The following is a 26,910-nucleotide window of genomic DNA, read 5'->3' on the forward strand; positions in this document are numbered from 1 at the left end:
ACGGAATTACAGGTAGGTCTCCCTGAAGAACCACGTTTTTAGGGCTTTTCGAAAGAGTAGGTCGGCTGACCTTTAATATCCGCCGGAAGGGTATTCCAGATCTTGTGGAAAAGGGCCATCTGGCCTTGTAGATTCTGGGGATCACCAAAAGATTTTTGTTGGCCGATCGAAGGGCCCTAACATGAGTGTAGGGTGTTAGCAAGGATTTGAGATCTTCAGATCCACCGGCATACAAGGCACGGTGAGTAAGACAAAGAGCCTTTAACTCTATCCTGGTCTGCATAGGGAGCCAGTGAAGATCCCTCCTAATGGGGGTTGCTGATGAAAGTCGGGGGGCGTCAGCGACCAACCGAGCAGCTGCATTTTGTACCCCTTGCAAGCATTGTACCTGCTGTTTATTGATACCCAAGTACAGAGCATTGCAATAATCTAGCCTAGAGGAGATTAGTGCTACTGTAACAGTTTTCCGGGCCTCTAGGGAAAGATAGTGCACCAATTTCCTCAAGGTTCTGAGGACTCCACAACAGGTGGAGATCATTCTGCTGACCTGTTTGTCGAAAGAGTTTATTGTCAAAAATAACACCTAGATTTCGAGCGGACTGAGAGGGCTTAGGGCAAATCCCAAGGGCAGGAGGCCACCAGTCCATTGACCATGTCTCTTCCTTGCCTCCGAAGATCAACACCTCTGTTTTTTCCCCATTTTTAATTTGAGGAAATTCCTCACCATCCAGCCAGCAACTGCTTCCATGCAGTTTCTGAAATTCCGGGCTGTGATGTCGGCAGAGTGTGAAAGGGAGACCATGATCTGGGTATCATCGGCATAGGATAAAACTTCCAGCCCAAAAGATCTTACGAGTCTGGCAAGCGGTGTCACATAAATGTTGAAGAGTGTGGAAATGAGGTAGCTGGGGGTTCAGGCTCCTGATTAAGAGCTTCAAGACTAGAATAGATATTGGTTATCTTTACATGAAAGAAAGTGGATATCTGGTTGCAGAGCTCCTGAGATGCCACAGTAAGGTCTGGAGATTGCAGGGCTGACAGGGAGTCAATGATTTTGAACAACTCCTTGGTGGGGCTAAGGGAAGTGGTCATCTTAAAGAAGTGTTGTTTCTTTTCCACAAGCACCGTGGATTTGTATTCTTTAAGTAGGATCTTATGTTTTTGCTTTTCTTCAGGATCTAAATGGAGTCTCCAAGCTCTTTCCTGTCTTCTACATCCCTGCCTAAGGGACCTGTGGGTGTCAGAGAACCAGGGCGCCGAAGGGCGTTTTCTGGCAGAGTAGTAAATGTAAATGTAGTAGTATTTGTATAGCGCACCGAATCGACCCCCGAAGGGGTATCTCAGGCGCTTGTACGTATAACGCTGTGGAACCCTTCCTGGCTTTTCCCTGTGAAGTGCCCACTCCTGGGCACCCCCAAGGTGAAGCCAGGCATCCTAGCGTTGGGGGGCCGTTGTGGAGATTAAGCAAGCTATTGCCCAGTGTTGCAGCGTGGGACCCATGATTAGAATAGGCACAGAGGCGAGAATTATCATGTCCGCGGAAATTGAGCCCAAGACCCGCCGAGGCGGGAATTGAACCCTGGTCCCGGGCTAGACCTCTGCATCGGGGTCTGCCGCTCTAACCATTGAGCCACACATCTCCAAGTGTGGCTTGATAGGGGCCAGTTTATCTACGGCCTTCAGGATAGAGTTGTGCAAGTCAAGCGCAGCACTATGTGTATTCCCTATGGATAGCGGGCCGTGGTTGGACAGCAGAGGAGCTACTGTGTCACAGTTTATTCCTTTGAAGTTTCTTTTAAGCTCCCACTTACTGGGGTTTGCAGGGGCTAGGATGGAATTAGAATATATAAAATCAAAGGGAATGGACATATGGTCTGACCAGGAGAGTGGGAGGGGAGTCCATGTCTGCACTCTAGGGTCGTTGGTGAAGACACCGTCCAAGGTGTGTCCGGCTGTGTGGGTGCAGCCATCCACTCTCTGGCTGAGGCCATAAGAGGCTAGTAGGTCCAGTAGGAGGGCAGTGTCAGTAGAATTATCCTTCTCGAGATGAAAATTAAAATCCCCCAAGATGGTAAAATTGGGTCGGTCTAGGTAGGGCTCCAGAACCTTAATAAGGTTTTGACAGAATTCTGACCTGGGACCGGGAGGCCTGTAGATCAGGATCCCGGTGAAGGTAATAAAGGGGGAGGGGTTCAGGGCGAAAAAAAGGGCCTGATAGGGAACACTGGGTGAGGATAAGTGCTCAGTTTTGCATTTGACTGCGGTTCTATGTAAAATCCCCCTTCGCCATCATTTTAAGACGTGCGTTGTGTATTCAGAGGCTTCAACCAAGCACAGGACACAACCGTTAACATTCCAGTGTGTCTGCAATAGCACAAAGTATAGTTTGAACACATTACATAAATATTCAGTCCCATACACCTTTCCATTGACTTGATGAATGGTGGCAGACCTTTTATCCTTAACCTTGTAGACCTTTTCAAGTATCCATTGTTAAAACCGCAGGGTGCTGCAGGGCTGCTTGGCCATTTTGCCTGAGTAAACTGCTGTTTGGGCGCAACGGTCACACTAATACATAATATTTATGTATATAAGGAAGGAAGTTATTTATGTATAAGGAAGGAAGTACCAAGCCATCCTAACTATGTATATGTATCCCAATGTGAAAACCACAAAGTGTAGAGCCAGAATCAGACTAGGGAATCTGAAGCGTTGAAGATATGCTTGTCAAGTAAATTGTGTTAACTCGTTTGTAAAAGTGCCCTTGTGAGCCGTCAGTCAAGCTCACCCATTGCATTATGTAATGCACTGTAAATCGTCATCCATCGGATTTGTAGTGATTGCCTACGGAAATGCATTAATAAGTAATAGGATAGCGTGTTCAAAGTACTTAATGCGCACAGGGATTGCAGGTTTTGAAACGTTTTGGCAGAAATCTTTCTGTGGGTGCTTTTACCCTTCTTTTTCCAGATATGCATACTAATTCTTAGTGTGTACCTATATTTGTTCTACAACAAAATGGCCATCCCTCAATCTAAAAAAGAGAAATGGCAACAAAAATTCTCACGGGTGGTTTTGCAGACCTTTATCTTTCCTTAAAATGATAACATGGCTCTCCATTAGGGCCGACGAGAGTTTGCAGGTGCTACACCTGGCTTGCCCTTCCTTCCACTGGTACTGCCCATGCTACTCGTAAGCCAAGGTTATTCAAGAACACAGTTTACTTTGCCTATATAAAATTTCTTCTCCTTCCCACCAACGAAAATATAGAACAATGTTGCTGAGATTTATGATGTAATCGTAGTCAAGGGGGGCACAACGTAACCTTGCTACTCTGTAGCACTTCACTGAATTGATGTCCATGCATAGTTCATTATGGTTGTATCCATAAAGGGGTATTTTTGAGGACCATTATCTTTTTTGAGGTGCTGACTTGTCCTGACAATTGCTAATGGTATGGTACTCCTAGTTTGACTGAGGTTGTGACTGCTTTCCTCAGGAAAAAAAGATCGGAAGTTATGAATCTTTTACCTCAAATGAGAGGCAGAGAATATGCTTCAATTGCCCTTAAATCTAGACTTCAATAAAATGGAAGTGCTCAGAGGGTCTAGATGAGAAATGGCTTTCGTAATAAATTCTAGGTAGTTAGTCTTCTTCACAGCACTTCTCTCCTATTCATGCTTGTTGAATATGTGGGGCAAATGTATTTCATGGGAAAATGTTTACTCAAATTTTGAGCAGTACTGAAAGTTCACTCTTTCAGCAGATTTCTGTGTTTGGAAACCCTGTCTCTCATGAGAGTAGAGCAGAAGACTTTGAGGGTATGATCTATCTTTTCCTTACAATTGATTGGTGTGCAATACTACTTTTTTTCTTAGGGAGTTCTCCAGTTTGCTCGGCATCATAACTGATATTGGAGCTGACTGAACTGACGAATTCCATTCAAATAAAGGTACTGAGTTATCTGGGGGTGTGGCATGAGATCAGGTCGCTTAGCCCTGTTGCTTCACTGCGGCAAGGACCGATCTCAACTTGGACATCTCCTCCCTATGCAATGCCAATGACAAGGTGAGGAACCAGTGGAGCAAGATAGCACCCCTCTACTCTACATTGGCTGCGCAAACACAGAGAGTGGGCCTGACAAAAACTCCCGGGACAGGAAGACAAGATGTCATACTCCCACTATCGCCTGTATCCACTGGAGCCAGTATTGACCTTTCCTAAGCATGCCAATATGCGCACTACAGCACATCATGGTAACTCCGGGATCCCAGCATACACAACATACCTCACAACTATACGTTGCTGAATCTCGGCAGCGATTACAGCTGTGTCTGCTATAGCCCTCCCTGGATCCCTCTGCCTTGGTCAGTTATAGACCTATTGCCTGTCTCCCTTTCCCGGCCAAAATTTGCGAAGCTCTGATGAATAAACAGCTCTCAGAGTACGTCGACACTCACCAACTCTTAGACGAAACGCAATTTGGCTTCAGGAAGGGATATGGGACGGAGACCGCTCTAATAAAAGCCTCTGACGAAATTAGAACCATCATGGATCAGGGAGGAGTGGCCATCCTAATTCTTCTGGATCTGTCCGCAGCATTTGACACGGTCGACCATGCTATCTTGGTCGACCGTGTCACAGCTCTGGGGATAAATGGTTCGGCCAGAGACCTTATTTCATCCTTCCTGGCCGACCGTACCCAGACAGTCAAGTTGGGCAACTTCTATTCTCCCGTCTCTGCACTACCATGTGGAGTACCACAAGGCTCCTCGCTAAGTCCCACGCTATTCAACATCTATGTAGCGGACTTAGCGAGGGTAATAAAGGCCTATGGGGTGCGATTAACCTCCTATGCAGACGATACCCAACTGGTGCTGGCGATCCACAAGAACGGCACAGCAGTGGCAGCTAATTTTCAGGAGGCCATGCTTGCTGTTAGTACATGGATGTTCTCCAATTGCCTAAGGCTTAACTCGGACAAAACCGAGGTTATGACCTTTGGCAACCTCGCCCCAGAATGGTCCCCCATCTGGTGGCCCAACCAACTGGGCTCTCCACCCGTCCCAGTGGTAAAAGCGAGAAATTTGGGAGTCATCTTTGACAGCAAACTAACATTCAACCTTCATGTCAACAAGGTTGTCTCCTCTGCTTTCTTTACTTTAAAGAAAATAAGGAAACTGCTGCCTTATCTCCCCACCTCCGCTGGGAAGACCTTAGTTCCACTCTGGTATTTTCCAAAATCTATTATGGAAATGCCCTCTTCCTTAATACCCAGAAACAGGTGCTGTTAAAGCTACAGTCAGTACAGAACGCGGCTGCCAGAATTCTTCTAAACATCCCTCGCCGCCAACCTACCACTCTTGCTATCCCCAGCTCCATTGGCTTAGAGTAGAGAGCCGCATTAAGTTCAAGGCCCTCTGCATTGCCTACAAGGCAGTGCATGGCATAGGACCTAAATTCTTGACTGAGGCACTCCAGGTCTACACCCCCAAAAGACTGTTGAGATCTGCTAACACTTGCCTTCTACCTGTACCTCGTACCAGAACGGCAACTTGGGGAGACCGTCGCTTTTTAGTGGCTGCACCAAAACTTTGGAACCTTCTTCCACTAAATATCAAAAATGTACCCAACCTGATGAGCTTCCGCAGGCTCGTAAAGACATGGCTGTTCGACCAGTGAACCCTATTACCGTGGTCCTGCTAGTTCACACATGCGCCGAGACACCCCAGGGTATTTGTTCGCGCAATAAAAATCTCAAAAATAAATAAATAAATAAATAAATAGTACTCTTATGTTTCGCAAGCTTCATGAGCGTAGTCAAGATGGCGGCCCTCTGACAATCACTTGGGCGGCGCTTGCTGTTGCGCATCACTGAATCTCAGGAACACAGCCTTAACCTGAATCTTCTTATCCGGAATCTCCACACCCATTCTTGTTGCATCCTCTTTAATCCTCTTGCGTTTTGCCAGCCTCATGAGCATGGTCAACATGGCGGCCCTCTGACAAACGCTTGGACAGTGGGTGCTGTTGCACATCACAGAATCTCCAGAACCCAGCCTTACTCTTGCCACGCGGCCATTCAGTAATTCATCTACCAGGTCAATTTCAACCACTTGTACTCTGCAACATAGTCAAAGGAAGCAGCAACCCTCTCAAATCGCCACATATCACTGACATTACGAATGCAAACATTGCTGACTAACTGACTGTGACTTAATACTTCATGATGGTGCTCCCTCATGGAAGAGGCCCCTCGCTACCAGGATCCTACTGAAAAAATTCCTCTATTACTTCTGATAGTGAATCTTCATATGACCCACCCATTAGGTACATTGGATACCTCGATTACCACTGATATTGCCTAATAATCAATACAGGAACAGCCACTAATTTTGCGTGCCATTCGCGTTCATCGCCTGGCACCAGACTCTATATATGCCAACATCTGCAACAACACAACTGGCATGGTCAGATGGTAACTACTTGTGGCCCACATCCGGCTACATGTTTTCTTGCATGTAGTAGTACCCTGACACTGTCAATCACAAAGCGATGATGTAACTGCATTGGATTGAATCTTGGCCCTTTCCTAATAGCCTTATAAAATACTCGGGAGCCAGCTTCCTCAAACAGCCCTCTGAAGACCTCACTAATTTCTCTAATGAAACCTCTGGAACAAGGCTGATTACAAGGACAAAGGACATGACCCTGTTATAATGTGGTCTTTTCATCTACCATGGATTATGGTGTAGAATATTATATATGTAGGATTTCCCGTGTTCTATTTTTGGTAAATGCTGTTTTTTTTGTGTTTTCAAGAGATTTCAATACAGTAAAAAAATAGTGGTTATTAGTGGTTTCACATTTTCTCGCCATTAAAAACAGAAACCGTGTTTTTCGGTTTTATGGAACGTTTTGCTTTTATTATTGCTTGCTTTCTGCACTGATAAGTGCATTGTATATAGACAGTGTACGTACAGTGCATGAGATCCAAATACATTTCAAATTTATTGAAGTACATCATACAATATTTCTTCAGTGAGTCTTTGGTCATGTGCGCCCGCTCTTTCATTCCCATGTAAACTTTTATCTGATAAAAAGCCCCCTCAACATTGGCACTTCATTGGCACTTCAAATGCAATGGCTGGTAAAGGGGCATTTCTATGCATCCGTGCAAGACATTTCTCATACATTGTAAAATAACATTTCCTGAATTGCCCCTCAACATTTCTTTGCTTACCAAGTGGAAAGCATGTAAATGTAAATGTAAATGTACAGGAATTTATACCGCGCAAATCACCGAGCGGTTTCTAAGCGCTTGCTTAGGGAACCCGTCCTGGTATTCCCCTGTGAGATGACCCCAGCAGGGTATCCACAAGGTGAAAGCCAGGCATCCTGCCACGAGGGGCCGTTGTGGAGATTAAGCAAGCTATTGCCCAGAGTCGCAGAGTGTGAACCCGTGAATCGAGTAGGCACCAGCATGAGAATTGTCGAGTCCATGGACTATTTAGGACTCAAGACTCCACACTCTTGACAAGGAACATGTTGCAGTGGGAAAGTCACTAAAGTGTCACCTACCATCAAGGAGATGTTTTACATCTGCACCAATTATGCTGAACATTTAGTAGACAAGTGTTTTCAAATTCTAGTTCTTTCCTGCAAAAATCTAAGAGTGCATTGTACTTTTATTTTTTTAACATCACTATGCGACCAAAGATCTTTAAATTTCTTACCTTTGGCATCCTCACTCAGGAAAAATTCTGTAAACGGTTAACACATGGATAATATAGCATTCACTGCCTCTAGGACTGAAAACCATCAGCTAAATGGACACAGTTGTGATGACTTTCTTTAATGCCACACAAAGCACAAAATGAAAAATATTTGCCTTTTAGTTCCAAGGCATAACCAATCAATGCACCAGAACGGACTAAAGTTCAATGGCATTCTTCATTAAATATGCACCTCTGCTCATGTATCGATTTTTGACAGGTCATTGTCCCTCAACATTTTCATATACATAGCTGGCCCACTGCAAATACAAGCAATATAATTCCCATATTTGTTGAACTTAGTAAGAATATTTTGCAGCAGCATTCCAAGTGACACTACTTTCCATGTGTTCCAAAAGTCTGGTGTCATGCTTTCACCACTATTCCAGATGCTTGGTGACAGCACTCTTTACACATATACCTGTCACTACACCTTGCATTGAATGTTTAAAGCCTGGGTTATTTGGCAATTCACCTACTGTCAATATGATATGACAGAGGGGGCTGATGTATCAAAGGGTTTTATCCAGTCCATGTTGGTAAATGTGTAATGGTAGATATTGGGTAGGATTCTTATGAAACCAGTCATTTTACCTGTCAGTCAAAGATTTAAATATCAAACCTGATTTTATTTCCTGATTGTCTACAGTTTATAAACTAATCAAACCAGATCAAATACAGGTAGCTAAACCCTGAATCTTTAGACCGTAGACCACAAAATTGAACAAGCATTTGCAATGCAATAGGTCTCGCATTGGCAAGAGTTTAAGCTATTGGCATTGTAAATGACAATGCCTTTTATTTATGTTTTAAAAACCAACACGAAAATAAAAGGCATTGCCATTTACAATGCCAATAGCTCAAACTCTCACAACTGCGAGACCTGTTGCATTGCAAATGTGAGCAGTTTTTTTTAGTGTTCAGTGAAATGTTGTTTAGCCTCTGGTGTGGCCAACAGTAGAGTAAACCTGAATAATAGCTTTATGGAATACTGAAATCATTTTGACTGTTCGGTCATCATGGCACTTGAACAAGCTAATGTATGTGCATATAATCAGGTCCTTCCCTAATAGCATTTTTCAAGTTTCCTAACCTAGATCCAATCGCAATCAAATATGAGACATCTGTTGTAAAACATAGGACACCTGGTTGTTAAACCAGATCTAATTTTTAAGATGAAAATTTAGAGGAATCAGACCGTTATGGTCGTGCCATTTAATAGCGAAGGTTTCGGAGCCATGATGAGCATAGATCAGGGGTGTCCATGTGGGACCATGAGGGCTGAATTCACCCTAGGTTTTCAGTAGATATATTTGCATGCGATGCACCTCAGTGCAACTAATTTAAATAATGGCGACCATACACCATCATATTATACGCAGCATTATATATTAGAGGGTTATTTATCTATTGCCCCCTGCAAAGGAACTTACTTTTGCCAGAACAGCATGTCTAAATTGGAGGAAACGTCCTGCAAGAGGTACGTAAATACCAAAAAGTAGCGAGTTTTGTGGTATTCACCTTTTTTATAAGAAAATGGCCTACCCAGAAAATGCCCTCGCCCTGAACTTGTGTGCCCCCCCGTATTTGTAAGTGCACCCTTAAGAGAGTGAAATTACACCAAACCGTGTTTCATGAATCTAGATGGTGAATTTTTGTGTTTTTCTTTTTTGTATGGCTGAGCCCATCTTAAGGGCAAAACAAACATTGCAAGTCGGTTCCATACATGTTAGTGGTGATATGCTAATGTGGGACCGACACTTGCTGTCTTCAGTTCAGATTCACACAAAATCTGTTTTTGTGTATAAACTAAAAAAGAGTATTTGTCAAGTCACGTTAGGTAAAAGGAGTACAAAAAAAAGCATATCAAAAACACTTATTGATTTTCTTTCGGTCAGTTGTCAGTTACCTACATTTTAGCTTATTTGCCTATTTTCCCTCGTGCAACACCAAATTAGGAGATTGGCTGGATAAGTAATTTTTGTATTTATTATTTTCAAAAACACTCAACTTAATTTCCCAAACATCGGTGTCCATGAATAACTTGATTTTATGCCAATAAATAGTTTAAAGAAGGAGCTATACCGATTCTAAGCCCTGGAATGTGCAAGAGCCAGGTTGACACGCAGTAATGGTGCTCAGTGTTCCGATTTGAAAAGATGAAAGGCTGAGGTGGCCCTTATTGGAACTCTTGGCCGACAGGTGTTAAACACTTAGATCAATGACCTCTTCATTATTACCAAATATGTAACAATTCAGCTTCATTCTAGCCCCCAGGCCGGCCAGTCTCACTGTCTCAATTTTTCGGGTTCAAATAAAGATGAACACTGGACGCGTGAAAACAAACAATTGGGGCACTTTTGGACAATATTCTTCCTTGAGAACAGAGCCCCCTCGACTGCCCTGTGTGCTCTTTGGCGCCACACATGAAAACAGCAGCGCGGGAAAGCAGAGGTCTGGGCAGCTTGCGTGATATTTTGCACTGAAAGGAGATCCGCCCGCACTTTCATCAGGACGAATATTATACACAATACGGGGCGTGTGATCGACTGCGCGTGGCGTGAAGGTGTTCCGATCCAGACCGCGCCTACCTTTGATCCCTTAAGAAACCGCACATCTGGGGCTTCCCTCTTCTGCAGGTTTTGAGGCAAAGAGGGCGATTGTGGGTACAATTTTGTGTATATTTCTATAGGGTTTGCAACAAGCTCCTCTCTTTCTGGTAGCTGGAAACAATTTTTCTACTGCGTGTTATAGCGCTGGTCTGCTGTTTCCAAGCGCTGTAAATAACTGACGGTATTGTATCCACCAATTTCAGGACTCTCCATTTCGACCTTTCAGTATCCACTATTGGCAGAATGAGTTACCTGCACAGGATCACACATCTTGGTCAAACGTTGAAGCCCGGATTAGAACCGGCACAATAGTTAAAACATACCATGATCGTACCCTGCGATTGCTTTTAAGGCAAAGAGTGCACCTTTCTAAATATCCATTCAGTCAACACGCCTGTGAGGTAATGTTCTTAGAAATGTGTTTAATTAAAAAGAATCGGATTGCTCATGAGTTTGGCGCTGACACATTCCTAAACTGTGAAAATGCAAACCTGTCAGAAGGGCGAAAGCGTGGCCTGAATTCACGTCCTTGGTGCGCCTGCGTACGTGACTTTCATTTACCACTACTCGGAAAATATAGAAACTAGCTGTCTCCGTGGATCCGACGGGGGAGGTGAAAGTGAATGTGCGCGATGCGCCCGTAAGCAGAAAGTAAGCACATCAATACATTTCCTCCATGACTCGCATTTTGAAGTATACCTCCGTCTCGCAGAACATGTGCACGCTCGGACAGGCTGTTGGTGCTGGAAGGGAGACAAACCATGTGCGCGCCCGCGTTTCAAAAGTGAAAGCAGGAGCGCGAGAACAGATGCTGCTGACACCGCCGTACACGCTCACAGCTCATGCCAGCAGCATACGCGCGCTCACAAGGCCAAATCCGAGACGGAAAATGCGCGCATCCGACTCGTGTCCACATATTCAAGCATATATAGGTATACTAAAGTATACAAGAGGTCCATCGCTACGCTCGACCTAAAAAAGCAAAAGGAAGAAGAAACCATATATTTTAGTCACATCGCTAAGCAATACAACACAAGCAGAATACTGTTAGTACAGTCTTTCTTGCTGCTACCTTGTATAACAACGTTACATTGTATTGGTCCCTTCCGGAAGAAATTGGCTCTTTTTCACTTTCATTTTCCTTTTATTTGAATGGCATTTAGTTTGTGGTTGTGCATGTGTTTATATGTATACTCTGGTGAGGGCTATTTCACTTTCGATTGGGTTTTATCAATTATTATAGGTTGAAACCTAAAACAGGATAGTGTGTATATATATATATATATATATATATATATATATATATATATATATATATATATATATATATATATATATATATATATATGTCATTGGTTATGTACTGGGGTTCTGGGTGGCGAGGTGACTGGGGTCTGTGGTGGTTGGATTTGTCATTGTGAAGGTTTCTGGCTTGACAGGCTCAATGGATGTTGAATGATAAAAGCTAGGCGAAGTAGGTCTCCGGTCCGAGATACAATTCTTGAGGTTTGCAGCGCAGAAATAAGAGCCCTCCAGACACACTAATTGAATGTCAGTGATCCTATACTAGGGAGATGTATTTTAGCGTTGTGGAGATAGGCATATATAAGGGAGCATCGCTCACGTTGCCGCAGGCAAAATGTTCAAAGTAGTAGTTATTGGCACAAACTCACAATGGTTGATTAGCCACACAAGGCTGCAGGGCTTAGTAAGTGATGGCACCTGCAGCAACAGAGACTTTCAGGATGCCAGTAATAAAGCTCCAACTCGGACAGAAGGTAAGGCCTCCAGGCCAGGCTGAGCTCCCAGTAGATCTGCCATGATCTGCTTACCCCAGCCAGGCCATGGTGTGAAGCACCCAGAGGGCTGGCACTGCCCCAGCCGCAGTATAGAGCCCACACGGCTGAAGAGACACAGGCCACAGACCGCATCCATCACAATGCCACCAGGTGCACTTGAAGGCCATAGAGGCCGCAGGCCACACCAGCCTACATCCGGATCAAGGGCTCTCAACTCAGGCCGAACTTACCGCAGCCCCGCCCTCAGGTCACCCGCTGACCCATGTCTCTGCGGGGCCTCTGAGTCGCATCAGGCCATTACGATTAGCTGTGCAGAATGCCGCAGGTCCAGTGGAGCTCACTGCATCAGACCTAGAGATCCAGAGCCCTGGCACCTACAAATGTAGGATCATGCCTGCAGAGAGTATTGAGAGGGTAGTATGATGCTAGCAGCAACACATTTGCAGCCTAGGTCCCTGGCACTTCAACATTGCACAGCCATCTTGTGCGATGGCTCAGCCATGCCCCTAAAACACATTCTTATGGCTGAACCAGCAACATTAAATATACCGGAGAACTAGACATGCAGTTACTCAAAAGCTGTTACTACATGATTTTGCACTTGTGGGTGGGAACGTTACCTTTGTTGTAGAGGCACACAAAGCATTTAGGACCGAGGTATTCTATTCATAGGCTACATTCCCTGCAGCGAACAACCACACAAGGTAGTTTCGCACTTACACTACAACTGACGTTCCAAATAGCTATATAGCTTACAAAGGTTTAGAATTACCATTAACACACCAAGAACATTTAGATTGGTTTGAAGGTGCCCTACCACACTCTATAGAAGAAGTTCGACTAGGTACCCTAAGTAATGAGGGAGCAACATGGCAAGTCTGAGCATTTTACACAATGCCTCCTAACATAGCTACTATGACAGCTGAACAATTCCGCATACAATATTTTGGCCTAATCCAAATATATGGAAGTCTGAGACAGTTCGTTATGCGAACCATGACCGTAAATCCTGTCAGGGCTGCTCAAGCTATACAACAACAGTTGACTACGCCAGGCATTAGTTCACAGGCTATCAATGCTATTATGGGAAAAGTTCCCACCAGACCGGAGGAGATTCCGTTCTGGATTATACAAAAAACATGTCCACTTGAAGCAGTGTTTCCCCATACGAGACCCCAGGTGAAACGCAGAATTCTTACAATATGCTTACCTATGGGAATGACTCCCCCTGTGAAGGACTTCGCCACTTGGGATACAGTCGTCGCTGCAGTATATACCAGGACTACTGGTACACCCTCATTAGCTGTTTTGCCAGAGGTGCTTAAAAAGATTCAATGAGTATGGGGCAGTCCCTGCCCTGGATCTGGCGATTGAAATTTATGAGCAATTTTGCAGCAGTATCTGCCATTATGTTGAGTACCATTAAAGGGGAAGCAGCAGCATTGGTGGTACACCAGCGACTCACTAACTTAATTCTGAGAGATCAAGAGCGAGAGTTGCCTAAAATTATCAAAGAATCCTTTGTATCTATAGGCAGAGATAATTTGGGAGCCAGGCCAGTAAAACCGCAAATTAAGAAGAATTCAGAAAAGGATAACTCAAAACAAGAACTCAATTCTTCTCAGAAGTGGGATAAATAGAAACATAGAAAAGACTAAGTTATGGGCGGATCTCCTCAATAGGTGGCTAATGAAAAGTGCTATAATCTCTGTAACTGTGAATTTTTAAATCGCTGACAGGTATCCGGATGCTGATGCATGTTCATCTCGTTCATTTCAGGACACATCCGATAAATGATAGGAGAGAGATGGCCGGTCAGAGCACAGATCTGAGGAGTACGGGACACCAAAGACTGACTCACAACGCTCCTCTAACTATATAATAAAAAAGTAAGATCCACTCAAACAGTCAAAGCCTCAATTCAAAATGAAGAAGGTAGCTGGACTGTAAGTCAAGCATGCTGCAGATATTAAGGACGATGCTGGACAGCGCAGCTGAAGTCACGATAGTTAGCCGGGACATGATGGATGTTCTGGTGGCAGTACCGTTGAATGACTATCGTAGTGGAAACACGAAATACCAAGGTGAGAATCCTGCATCGTTTGTACAAAATGCAACTTCAATTGGAAAGGGACATATCTAGAAACATTAATGTTTTCTTTTGGAAGAACTTGTCATTCGGCTACAATATTCTTTTGGCCGAAAAGGATTGGCCACCTGAATTTGTGAACAATTGCCCTAATGGAGAAATGTTAATCTCACCTGCTTTTTCTGACCTCGTCCCAGAATCAGTTAAACATTCATAAAAACACAAGAAGTGGGCATACGCACAAGCTCCTGCATTATACTGCAACCATGTGGGGTTGGTGACTGTATACCTTATGTAAAACTAATGAGGTCGACCCCACAACCTCAAAGACCATACTCCATTAAAATGTTTGCTATAAAACAAGTTAGAGAGATTCTCACACTACTTCAATACTAAGGTGTAATAGAAAGTTACATCTCTTATGGATTATCCTTATTTTTCCAATTATTAAACCAGATCATTCATATTGTCTAGAATTAGATTACAGACATTTAAAGACAGCTACTCAAATATTCGCAGTACAAAATCCTCATAGCACAGGCCAAATTTACAATGTATTGCGTAAAAAAACAAACAAAACACTAGATCTATCAAGTGGATTTTTCTGCTAAAATATAGCGCCTAAAAGCAGGTATTTGACAAGCTTCAGTGCTCTCTGGGTTCGCAAAAACAGTTCTGTTGTTTACCCCAAATGTCTAAGAACAACCCTGAGTTGTTTTCAGCCTGGTTCACAGAACTTCTACGACAATTTGAGGACCAGACATTGTCCTATGTCTGATATTCATTTCACTAATGATGACCTTCCTACACACTTGACAAGAGTAGATTGCATAGTTTTGGGATTCGCTCACATGGGCTACAAATTTAGCTTTCAAAAATTGCCCACCTCAATTTCCTGTTTCTGGGATACGATCTGTCAAATGAAGGTAAATGCCTTGTGACACACTTCTTAGAGAAGTGTGTGCTTTTATAACCACCAAACACATTGAAGATACTTCAATCCAAATTGGCGTTCCTAAATGTTGGCAGAACATACAATCCAGATTACGCCGAACGGGTGAAACCATTCTACAACTTGATTCGTCCAGACTTTGCAAGCACACATTAGACAACTGAACACACACAAATGTTTTGTTCAGTACAAGCTGATATGCTAGCTTCAAAACACCTATACACACGTGTCAATACCGCAAACATGGTGATTTGTATCATTGTTGGCGCATCAGGATATACCTATTTTAGATTCAACGCAGGAGACACTGTACTAATTGCATATAAATCGCACTAATAATCCAGTGCTGAGATGCTTTTCAAGCGACAAAAAAGATTCTGATGGCGGAACAGACTGCTGTGGTGACAGAGCATTAGACGAGGGGAAACCATTATGTGACTCCAGTACCGGCCTTGGAGGCTGTCACTAAGGCCAGCATTCCTAACGCTAAGACATTAAATTCAAGATCGATAGTGGGCCAACTCTCTCACTGCAACAGATGTAGACTACAGATTTGACTCTACAATACAAACACAAGCTTACCTACTATATGACAATGAATACCCTTTACCTAATTAAGCTATGCCTCTTAATCAGTATGATGACATCATCTATACTGACAATTCTGCACAGCCTGCTTTAGGGACAAAGCACCAATACTCTGTTGCATGTGCTGCTGTGAAGAGTTGCATGCAGGATGGAGAATTCCACCCTGAGAGAACCTACACAGTCACTCGGTGACTGCACAGCTGTAATACTGATCCTGTATTCCCCACACTTATAGTGTGCAATTCGAATTATTGTGTCCAGTCTTACAATGAGTGTTTACACTACTGGAGCCAGAGTGGAGTCAGAGATTGCAAGGGTTGCAACAAAGTACAAAGCTCTTTGGGAACAGGTGGCTAAGCTGAAAGAATCCTTGTCACAGACTCATGTGATTCACACTTTCAGTCATAAAGGTGTGGGAGTTCACGTTGCAGGAAATTCCATGGCTGACGAAGCCGTAAAAGCAACCGTGCAAACCGCTGCTGTTGCTCAGATTTACTCATTCCATTGATTTGAGTATCAATGGCAAAATGCCCTGCATGATGAACTTACGCTTTACAAAGTTACTTCAGAAGAGAGAGATGCAAGTTTGTGATTTTAAAATGGATAATTATTAGCCAGTTTGCTGCGGGAGTTGGCCAACGGCCGTCACGAACACTACCTTGGTAGTGCTGCGCACGTCCTTGGGCCGAAGCGGCCCCGTCCATTTATTAGAACGTTCCGCACTGGCGCGGAACGTTCGAAGCAGTTAAGGTGTTAAAGAAATATAGGAAAAATAATCAACTGCTATGCAACTCTTTTGTTGAGTGGAAGGAACCCACTTGCAGGAAGTTGGGGCCACAAGTGGTTTCTTTAAGTGGGTGCTGATTGGCATAGACCATCTCAACAATGTATGGGGAGGACAGGCGAGGGAGACCTTTGAGGTCCTGTGCCAAGACTATTGGATGGCACACACCAGATGTAGGAAAGTCCCCCCTTTTTACATGGTTACACACCACTTTTTTTAATGCAACTTGACTTGATGTGTCCTGGGTACCTGCCAATCAGGTTCCCAGTGCCTGTGTTCTTTACCAAGACTGTACCGTTGTACCCACAATTGGCACATCTCTGGCCACAGGTAAGTCCCTTGTAAAAGGTACCATGGGTACCAAGGGCACTGTGACCAGGGAAGGCCCCTAAGGGCTGCTGCCCCTACTGTGCCACCCTTACTTTAACACCCACACACTGCCATTCCAGGCTGTGTGTTTATGTGCAGAGAAAAGTGAAGTTGACGTGGCACACATCTGTGTGCCAAGCCTGCCACCTACTGCCTAAGGTCTAGGTAAGCCACCCCTCAAGCAGGGTACACTAGCCCTATATTGAGAGTACATTGTCATGAGCCATGTACCCCTATGGTGTCTAAGCCCATTCTTAGACATTGTGAGTGGAGTAAAGCCATAACAAGTATATGGTCTGAGAGTTGGTCAATACGGACTCCACAGCTCCATAATTGCTTTATTAAAGGCTGGGAAGTTTAGTAGCAAGCTTCTCAGCACAATAAACCCACCTTGATGCCAGTGTTGGATTTAATGTAAAATGCACTTGGAGGGCATCTTGGAGATGCCCCCTCACAATCTACCAGCCCTGGTGTGGTTCCTGAATGGCTACCTGCCATTTGCCACCACCAGACAAGTTTCTGGACCCCTGGGTAGAAAGCCTCCGCTGACTGGGTCCAGAAACAAAGCCCATCCTGGGCAGAGGTGTCATGCCTCCTCCCCCAGGATGGGCTGGGTCCACGAAAGGTGAAGCTTTAAAGGACTGCCGCCTTTTGACGCTGTCCCCAGCAACTGGCTCCCACTGGTTCTGGCCCCCACTTTGGGTGGGAGAATCAGTGGGAAATCCACGCTAGGCAGAAAGGTGTGTCCACCTTTGCAAATCCCATCTCTCAGGTGGGGGTGGCGAGTTAAAGCACGCATCTTGCACGCACCAACTTGAAGATTAGGGGACTCGTCCAATTAGATGCAGCTCATGCCACCTCCCACTGGAGGGTGGGTTAATATGGGATGTAACCAACCTAAGGATGGGACCTATTGGTCCTGACCTGCACACCCGTTTAACACCCCATGATTTAGTATTTAAGGGCAACCCTGAACCTTGCCTCCTCAGATTTGAGGAAGAAAGAAGGACTGAAGAGCCGCAATGACCCAGGAAGGAAAAGAGGACACCAACTGCCTTGAACCCCGTCCTACCAGCCAGTCCCGTCTTTGACCTGCCTACAGCAAGTACCCCAGCGAGTCCAGCAGCCAGAAACCCCTAGATCCTGGAGGACCTGCCCTGGGACCTTCCTACAGACTCTCTCCCGTGAGCAACGGATTTGCTCAAACACTCTCCTCCAGAATCCGGATACCGGCGACTCCGCTATTCTACACCTGACGTCCATGGCCCGAGTTAGTGGCCCAACACCTCAAGGAGCACAGGGTCCCCACTATCAGTTTTGCACCCTGCACCCAGTCGCCCAAGTGCCACTGGTGGTGCCACTCCTGTGCTGGTTGTTGGCCCCTGCAGTGCTGACCTTAACCTCAGGAGCTTTGCTCCCACAACCGAGTGGACTGCTCATCAGCAGTCCCTAACCGAAGACCCCTTAGCCCCATTGGCTAACTTTGGGTCCGGGCAAACAGCACTCTCCACCTGGCCGCCCCAGTGGCACTGCTGGTGCAACTAGAGTGCCCATCTAGACTTTGGGAACCTTGGTCCTAACCCCCAAAACTCACACTCGTAAGTCGTGTACTTACATGCGAAACTACTAACACTTTTTTTCCCATAAGAACCCATTTAAAGAGATTTTGGGCCTAAAAAATGTCTGTGTTGTATGTAGAAAAGAGAATTCTATTGCAAAGTATAACAAGTTATACTTACCTTGCATTAGAGTTCCTAAGGTGGGGTATCTAGGCATACCACCCCCAGTACTCAGAGTAATCCTAAAGTAACTAAAAAGTTTTCTGAAAGTACTTAGTGTATAATACAAACTGCAATTTATAAGTGATACACACCTGTAACAATTTCAAGTACAACTGCATTTCCTTGGACAGTCTTGCATTTGAAAGTATAATTTACTTACCTGCGTCGAGTCGTGCTTGGTTCTAAAATAAAACCCAAGCATTCCTTTTTAATACTTACCTAATTGGTTGGGATCCTGTGTGTGTGTGTGTGTGTGTGTGTGTGTGTGTATCTTTCCTTGATTGAGTGAATACAATAAATGCTTAACACACCCTCTGGATAAGCCTAACTGCTCGCCCATACTACCACAAAGAGAGCTGTTAGTACTTACCTAATTTAGCCTCTGCTATACCTCTGGGGACTCCTAGACTCTGTGCTCCCTATACCTAATTTTGGTATAGTATATACAGAGCCATCTTTCTACACCTTAACACTACAGATACCTGCAATTGGGGCATGCTCTCCGTGTACAGGCCCGATATTCCACTTGTCATCAAACGAGGTATTTGTATTATATCCATACTAGGTGCTTTAGGAGTGCTACTTCTGTGCCTAAGTTCACGGCTGCTCTCTATCATATGTATACTGTGCGATTATCTCAACCACTGTATTTCCTGTACGCTGAGCATGAGCTTTAGCATGAGTTTTATGCAATAAAAAAGAGAATGGAAGACCAAAAATATTTCTAAACAAAAAAAAATGTATTCCCATTGTGTAACCAAGGGCATTAAAACATAATTTTTCTTTTGCCCAGACGCTACTCAACAGTTTCCAGAGTTACGTCTGTCCAGCTGCTTCTAACGGAGGTACAAGGGTGCCTCTGGTTGGGCAGAGTCAGCACCTGCATTTGTTCGTGCTTACTGTAGAGTTGTATCTGTTATCATCAGTTCCTTGAATTAGATGTACGGTAGTGCTGGACGCGGACTCATAAATATTTAAGGTACAGATGCAGACTGGGCAGTGTAGATGGCCTTGGCCAGACGAGCTCAGATGTGACACTGGCGTCTGCAATGATAATATTTATCGACCATTTCTATAAGCTTACTTTTCTGAAGGACAATGCTGCTTTCTGACCAGGAATCAAGATGCATTTTTTTTCAGGTACATGTTCCCGGGCAGTGTGACCCACACAGTTAGTCTGGACGAGTCGCCTGATTCATCAGTTTCCCACCAATAGCAACCAGTTTTAACAGTCCCCTCTACAAGGAGACCACCTGTGTTAGATGCAGGTGTACACCGTGGGATTCAGTGCAGTTCTTTATGGGTGCACATTGAGATACAGCTTTCGGTCTATCATTTGGGGTTGTTTCTCTGTTTGAACTTTGAATATCAGACCTTTTCACTTTAAGGAAACGATTGACTTAAACCAAGCAAATACAATTTTTTTTACCCAATTTCTTTTCTTTCTACAAAGACGTTTGGCTAGAACTAAAAATGCCATTGAAGCTGGTGAGTTACCCTCTGCAGTGGGAGCTGACTGGAGAGGTGCTGAGGTGTTTTTAAGACTTGAATCCAGGAAGAATTGCGAGGTGAATTTGCGGTCTCACAAAGTAGAACATTGGACTAGCTCCTGGGGTGCTACAGTTACATAACCTGAAGCCCAACCATGAATTATCTAGTGCTTTAGTGGAGATACCAGTGCGAGCCTTACATAATACCACTCTTTCAGTATTGAAGAATCTGATGGGGAAGATGGGGAAGGAGAGCATTTGGAAATGTGCCCTTTTTAATGTTCTCTTTGACAACAGGATCCCTATGGCACATCCACAAGTAAAATCACAATTCTGAACTCCGAAGGGTGGCACCATGGCCTCTGTGTTGTGGAATGAAGCCACTGTTGCTTCTATCCCATGTTGGGCTGAATGTGGTGTCCTGAGAACAGCCCAACCTGTTTCAACATCTCCCTTGAACTCTACAAAAATAGACTACAAATTAGAACCCATAGAAAATGCTTTCTTCTCTACTCAAGACTGCAAGGCAGGGTTTTACTCCCCAACTGCATTTACCAAATTTAAAGGAGAACTTTACGTAGCATTGGATTTCGTTTTCACCCACCTCTGCTGCAGGCCAGCCCTATGCAGCCCTATGCATTATAAAACAATAAATGAAATAGCTGTCTTTCTTTTTTTTTTCTTCTTTCCCCCCCCCCCCCCCCCCCCCCCCCCCCACTTCTTACCCCTCTCTGATGCATCATATCTTCTGTGGTTCACCTAGCGTGGGTAGGAGAGTAGTTACAGCTGGAGAAGCAGGTACTGGACAGTGAAGCCTGCAGAAAAACAGAATCTGTTTTTCAAAAGCAATAGCTAGGCCATATTTAGTAGAAGAAGCCGAGCCACTGGCAGCTGAGGAGAATACAGGATAAATATGGCTAATTAAGTTATGTGATTTTTTCCTTCTTGGTAATGGTTTTCCACAGAAGTGGGTTGATCTTGGGTAAAAGTGTTGGTAGCATGGGCGTAACGCTGGTCCCTACAACTCAAGGGGCCCCAAACCTTCAGGGGCCTCCAAATGTTCATGCAGCCCCGCCTCAGATCAACGCCAATTAATATGTAAGATATGGGAGACTCCAATGATCATTGAAGAAATCTCGAATACAAATGAAGAACTGAAGACCTTTATTATTAGTACCAGAGTACACCATCCGGTGTGTCAGCAACAGGACAGGCCCTCACCTCTAGCTGACAGTTGGAATGTTCGATGCTGAACCAGCTTAAAGCTGAAGGTAGAGTTTAAGAAGAGACAAGTGGGTGGAGCAATAGGAAAATAAGGACCCTATAAAGGAATGAATATAGCCACAGCTGGATAGTAACATCTTCATAGATAAACAACTAGTTAAAGCAAAAACCTCCTCCATAGACACAAAGGAAATATAAATATTCTCATGAAGAGGAATTTTATTGCAAAGAATAGAGAAATAACACACCCTTTATAACACGCATAGTGTTTGTACAATTGAGGGGTTTAATTATTTTGTTGGATCTTTGAGGCACTGTAAACTGTGGCTGTTCATTGGTCAATAGGCTTGGTTGCCCCTTCTTAGTAGTGCCTTGTCTCATTTTTTTAACCTTCCATAGTGACACCCACTGATACATCTTTTGTTACTCGTTAGGCTTTAAATACAGCCTCCGAGCACTATTTTTTGAAATAGCTTTGTCCAGCCTGCTGTTGCAGGCAGGTCACGCTCTCTCCTTACGCTTTTTAAAAAGCAGTTATAGCACAGGCACTGTCATTTTCAATGCAATAGGTCTCGCATTTTCAAGAGTTTAAGCTATTTGCAATAGCTCAAACTCTCGTAAATGTGAGACCTATCGCATTGCAAATGCTAGTTAATTTGTTGTGTTCAGATTCTGAGAAAGCGTTACAGTAAAACAGAAGCCTTTTTGAAGAACAGTTCATAGTGTGAAGTGAGATTGGTTCTTTGACATACCTCTCATGGTTTCCTCACTTTTGTCTCCTGAGAATTAATAATCGTTCAAATTCCTGCCATTTGCTTAGTCACACCAATTTCCGAATTATTTTTTGTCTAGACCGATTGGCTGTAGTTGTTGTCGACACAACCTTGTCGAGCAATGATGCCAGTGGATTCCAACTTTATGAGCAGCGGAAGGACATCCCACCTGATGCATTATTTTTTTAGGCTGTGGGCTACAAAGAAGACACAGTGCGCCCAGGAATAGTAATTGTTACAAATTGTCCTTTATACAAACTTTGAAGTATATTTGATAAAAACTACAGGCCATCAAGATAAAAATCCCCAGATGAGGGAATGGCTCATCATCCGGTTATATTTACTTATTTATTGGCATCTGTAAGAATAACAGATGAGACCAGAATGAATCCTTAAAGAGGACTATTTCCTAATACCCCACTGATATGTATTGTTTTAATATGTAAGCATTAATGGGTTAGCACATTGGCGGCTAGATAGTCATTTATTCTGGAGATTGAGGAAACCTAATCTGAGAGAATTAGGGAATTTAGGACCTGATTGATTTGTTGGTGGTCGAGCCGCCCTCCACCAGAGGGACAGAGTATTTTACTCAGTCACCCTAGCATAGGTCCTGACTGTTACATTTTTAAATATCCATTGTACATTTAAAGCATTGACAGAAACCGTTGTCAAGGCGATTCCTATTAATGCATTGTAACTTTGCTGTACGGCCCTGTAAAACCTAATAGTGCCCCCAAGTAGGAATTTGTTTAAAAAAAAGAAAAAAAAATCGATGCCCCCCCTCCTTGCAATGCGTTGTCTCCCAGGCGAGGGAAGCATTTCAGTTTTTATTGCCCCTTTTCCCCCATGGTTTTCCTGGTGGTGACGGGCAGTGAAAACGTCCTGTATGTCCGCCCATCTAAATTAGATGGGTGGACATCCAGGTCAACCACCGACTTTCCATACCAGTCTGTCGGAGAGGTCTCACCACTGCAGCGACTGAGTTTCAGCTGTCGTGTCGCCAAAATTCTGCCCTCTTTTAAATCTGGCGGCCAGACTGTTATGTTGCTGGAAAGGGTACTCTGTTGTCATGGCTAAGGGGTATCCTTTCCGCCAACATATAAATCAGGCACTTAACCCGGGATAGATTTATTATTCGGTCAAGATTTGGCTCAAGATCTTTGTCTTCCTACTCATTACCACAATCCATTCCGTGCTCTTACAATTATAGAGCAGCTATGATCCTCCTATGTGCCTGCTTACAAAAGTTGACACTGGGATTCTTCAGGCTGCTTGATCGCAAATATACTGAAGCTCTGGTCCTTCTGTGTCCCTGCACAAAACTTTAATGAAGCTGGCACCCTCCTCATGACTGCTTACAGTAGTAATGCAGTTGTAATTTATTTTCCTGCTATTACTTCTTGATACTTCATTCAGCTATGTTCTACACTCCTCCTTTCTAGGATCTTACATTGAGAATCTTTTTTTAGGCAGCACTTGTGCTCTATTTTTGAGACCTTCTGTGTTCAGGATATGTGCTACGCAAACAAATGATAGACGCAATACTGAATAAATCATACATTCACCCCCAATCAAGAGATCTGGGTTAAATGCATCGTTTATTTTCTGCATTCAAGGTTCCCACACCACTGGAGTCCATAAATGATTTGAACTCCAGGGTTGGGGTATCCATCACCACCTTCCCATTCCAGGCTATGGACAACAACTCCCCTTTGAATTTCCAGGAGAGAAGGAGAGCTATCTAACTGTTTAGGAGAGAGGGGTGGTGTGTTTGCACAGGGCGAAGCTGCTTCAGGAAAGTGAGACTGAAGGAGCCGAGGTGGTACAAGCCAGAAAGGTCGGCTAAGTGCCCAGGCAAGATTTGTGCCAGTCCATGAAAGTATAACCTGGGAGTCCCTGAGGTGCCTCTATACCCTCAACTGAAGAGTGTCCAAACCTAAGGCTGTCCACATTCCCCATTAGCTCGGTAGCGCAAAGACACCAAGTGCTACAAGGAAGCACCTGAGTGCAAGGAGTCTGTGATGCCCTACAATGAGTAGGAGTGCTGTCTTCAGTCGCCATTACTAAGAAATCAAGGGCCACATATTTCAAACAATTTTGCATTCACAAACGGTGTTAATCTGTAATTTTGCCTGTTTCGAATCCAAAATAGCCTTTCAAGTTGAATGACATTTTTTGTAGTCGAAATTTTAGGTACTCGCAAAAATTACGATTACCTAAAATGGGACTACAAATAGGGAATCATAATTTGTGATTCCCTTAGCACATGTACCAAGCATTTTCTGCATACAAACTGTGCATTTAGGAAACTCTATTACCATTGACTCCAATGCATTTTTCAAAGTGCCATGTAGTACACCAATTCCCTAGGGTCATGTGTAGGCTTCACATGTGCATTTGTTTGGGTGGTGCTTTAAGGGGCCTAAGCCCCCGAGGCACCCTTGGTATTGCATTAAGTAATCGCAAATTAGGTCATGCAAAACCATTTGCACGTATGGGCCTTTAGGCCCATAAAAACGAATGGAGTAGTTTTACCTAATAGCGATTACCTGATTGCAAATCTTTAGGAATTGCAATTAGGTAATCACTATTTTCTTACATACGATTTTGCAATTCTTAAATAGCCATTACCTAAAATTCTCTATTTAAGGAATGCAAAATGGATTTTTGACACCTTTTGGCTCCAACTAACTGTGACAATGTGATCAACAGCCAAAGGGCTCGTTTTGTGGTGCACACAATTAGCTTTTTGGGAGGTAGGTTTGTGTCTGGAGCTGAGGAAGAACCTCCAAATCTACAGAGCTATCAAAACACTAGGACCATGACCTATTCATCGTGCCCCCCTTTCCTGGGCTGATAATGCAGTGTCTCACCTTTGTTCCAATCGTAGCCGAACAATTCAGTGAGCACCCTTGCTTGACAAAGGAAGGGAGTCCAAGAGACTGTGACGGGGTACAAGAGTACCCAACAGAGTTGTCTCCCACAATGTTGGTGTATACCACTCCCATAATAAGCTGTCTGTTGTCGAGGTTAGCCTTTAGTAATGAATCGCTCTTGAAACCTTCTATATAATAGTGCTTTCTGGGTGACTTGGTATCTTTTTAAAAAAAACAAGTACTGACTGGGAATTTGGTTATTGTTCTGTATTTGCGGCTTATTATGCTTAGAAATTATAACTCAACACTGACTCCCTGAGTCCTAACCAACTACTAGTTAAAGTGGCATCCTTCGACTATGACTTACCATACACGTGGTAGGGTGAAGATACCTTCAAGGGATTTTGATAGACACAGAAATTTTGAAATCACTTAAAGAAATCATGTGGGCTTAGTGATTTGAACCCAATAATGTTGGTTATGCAACAAAAAAAATGACATGTGTTCAAAACTGTCACTTATTAGTAACACATGTCATTTTTGTTGTTGCATAACTAACATTAGTGGGTTCAAATCACTAAGCCCACATGATTTCATTCTTTAAGTGATTTCAAAATTTCTGTGACTATCGAAATCCCTTGAAGGTATCTTCACCCTACCATACTTTTTGCCCAAACCCTCAAGGGTATACTGGGTTGGCCACTATCAACTCTTTACCATACACGTGGCTCCCAAAATAATTCAAAGTCACCTGCATTTTATAGAAGACCGTCTGGAGTAAATTATCTTTGTGTGTTTGATCAAGACCCTGCACTCCGTTGTGGCATGCTTCATCACTCAGCAGAGCTTCAAACTTGTTAAATATTGTCAGTTCCTTGAGAGTCCAAGGCCTCAAGCTCAAGGAATACATTGAACCCAAGTCTGAGAGCAGAAGTCCACTGCATGTGTTTTGGATAAAAGCTGAACTTCTCTGAAACACCTAGTACTTCATTTATACTGTTGGGGTAGAGAGAGCTTAATTTGTGCCTCTGTTTTACAGTGCTCAGTACTTGCATACATTTGGCACCATATTTATGATGGATCACCACTTAGTGGCACTGTCAGTCTATTTTATAACAGCACACGAGCAAAGTGTTAATTCAATATATGATAAAAAAAAAGTAATTCCACAGTGCTACGGGCATTCTCACTGCTTTGGGTCACCTAGTGTAGAACACATTATCACATTTTTTGGACTGCTGTTGTTACGTAGGTATTATTGGTAATAGTATTTGCCAGCACTGGCAGAGAAAAATCCTGGGTTAAGGCACTTACTATTTTACAAATTAAGCAGTCATATCGACTGAAGAATATTGGCTTGGGCTCACCCATCTCTTTGGATTCTAACTTCTCTTATTGCAAGTACAGACTGTGGCTTTATTAGAGCTGTAAAGCTTTTGAAAGCCAGTGTGCCTCGCTTTATTAAAGGCATTAAGTATTGCTCTAAATAAACAACACGTTTCTGCCTACTGTGACGGTTTGAAAACATGTTGGCTGAAATGTTGAAGGTTGTTTGCTAGTTTAGAACTACTTTATTATACAGGCCTCAAAGACTACTCGCCCACTCGCTATGGCCAGTCTGATGTTATAAGGACGAGCTATTTTTATGGAGTATTGGGCCAGTCTATTGAGAGACTCCACCTGACAAAGAACAGGTGTCCTTATAATTAAAGAAAGTGAAAGAGCAATAATGACCCCTTTAAATCTTGTTACATTTGCTGTGCGACAAACACAGAGGTCTGCTTATGTCTTCTTA

General features: G+C 43.7%; 1 protein-coding gene across 4 annotated transcripts in view; it reads left to right on the forward strand.

The window, feature by feature from the left end:
• Positions 1–26,910, forward strand: part of SH2B2 (SH2B adaptor protein 2) — a 493,931-nt gene that overhangs the window by 9,909 nt on the left and 457,112 nt on the right. For 3 of the 4 annotated variants that reach the window (XM_086954571.1, XM_086954573.1, XM_086954574.1), the window contains exon 2: positions 13,966–14,270. The exons of the other annotated variant lie outside the window; for it this stretch is intronic. The gene's annotated coding sequence lies outside the window, so the exon portion shown is untranslated. The remainder of the gene's footprint in view (positions 1–13,965; positions 14,271–26,910) is intronic. 4 annotated transcript variants of the gene reach the window in all.

Source organism: Lissotriton vulgaris, chromosome 2_1, assembly GCF_964263255.1.
Source record: "Lissotriton vulgaris chromosome 2_1, aLisVul1.2, whole genome shotgun sequence".
NCBI lineage: Eukaryota > Metazoa > Chordata > Amphibia > Caudata > Salamandridae > Lissotriton > Lissotriton vulgaris.